Raw genomic sequence first — 1,752 nt, forward strand, 5'->3', positions numbered from 1 at the left:
TTGGTGGCCAGGCGGGAGCTCCACGGGAGGATCGCCCGCTGAGCGCCGCCGCGACGCCCCACTCAGCCGCCAGCGTCTTCCGCGCTGCGCCCGGTCCGACGCGTTCACAGAACACTGCGTTAACTACCTACTATGTGCCAGCCGCTGTTCGGGAGTCGGCGATGCGTAGATGAAGAAGGCCTATAGCTGGGACCAGCAAATGGCTTAACAGCTACGTCGCTGGACGGTTCGAGTCCCGGACCCGGTGGCTTAAACTTACGCCGGGCGCATGTGCGTGCGTGCCCAAGATCCCGAGAGAAGAATGGAGAAGGGATTGCGGCGTGGCCATCCCCCCTGGGGGGTGATTTCTCGCTTTCTGTCTTTCTGTCTCTCTCTGTCTTTCTGGCCAGCGCACGCGCCCTATAGCAAAAACCTCTCAAAAAAAAAAAAAAAAAAACGATTTGAAAAAAGAAAACTACAACAAACAAATAGATAAATGAATAAATGTTTAAGAAAAAATCCTGAATAAGTAAACTGTACAGTATATTAAAAGGCAATAAGCTGGGCTGGCAGGTGGCATGGTGGCTGGGGGGCACTGGACTCCCACATGGCTGACTGCGGTTCTAGTCCCAGACCTGGCAGCTTGCTTTCTCACTTTCCCACCCTCTCTCTCACTCTGTCCTTCTCTGGTCAAATTATAAATTAAATAAATGGTCAAATTATAAATTAAATAAATAAATAGATAGATGATTGATAGATAGATAGATAGATAGATAGATATAAATAAAATAATTCTTAAAAAAAAAAAAAGGCAATGAGCCCTGGGGGGCTGTAGGGATGCTCCTGGAGAAGGTGAGACAGGAGACTGGGAGATGGAGGTCAACTTGGGCAACATAGTGAAACCCTGTCTCTTAAAAAACTAGTAGAAAGTGCTATTGCCAAAAATAAAAAGGAAAGTTAGTTAAGGGAAATCCCGAAGTCAGGGCAAACATGGAAGGACCTATTCATAACAGCTCTTGTTTACTGAGCAACTACTACAGGCCAGGCACTGTTCCAGGGGCTGGGGTACTTCTAAAGGACAAACTCCCTGTGCTGGGGGAAGGCAGACAATAAGCAATAAAAATATTACATAAATAACTCAGCACTATGGGAGGTGGTAAGTTATATTGGAATAAACATAGGGATCAGCAGGTGGTATGGTGGTTAAAGTACTGGACTCCCACCTGGCCAACCACAGTTCTGGTCCTGGGCCTGGCAGTTTGCTTTCTCACTTTCCCCCCTCTCTCTCTGTCTCTCTCTGATGAGTGCGTGTGCCCTATAGCAAATTTAAAACAAAATAATAAGGGCCAGAAAGTGACATGGTTATTGAGGCGCTGGATTCCCACATGGCCGACTGTGGTTTGAGTCCTGAACCGGGCACTTTGCTTTCTCATTTTCCTTCTCTCTCTCCCCTTCTGTGTCTCTCTCTTCGATCAAGTTAAAATAATAATAATGAGGGACCAGCAGTTAGCATAATGGCTATGTTGCTGGACTCCCTCATAGTCAACCATGGTTCGAGTCCCGGACCCGGTGGCTTAAAACTCACGCCGGACATGTGTGCGTGCACGCCCAAGATCCCGAGAGGAGAATGGAGGAGAAGGGATTGCAGCGTGGCCATCCCCCCGGGGGGTGATTTCTCGCTTTCTGTCTCTCTTTCTCTGTCTGTCTGTCTGGCGAGCACACGCACCCTATAGCAAAAACCTCTCCAAAAATAATAATAATAATAATAATAAT

This window comes from Tupaia chinensis, unplaced genomic scaffold, assembly GCF_000334495.1.
Source record: "Tupaia chinensis unplaced genomic scaffold, TupChi_1.0 Scaffold000333_1, whole genome shotgun sequence".
In the NCBI taxonomy this organism is placed as follows: Eukaryota; Metazoa; Chordata; class Mammalia; order Scandentia; family Tupaiidae; genus Tupaia; species Tupaia belangeri.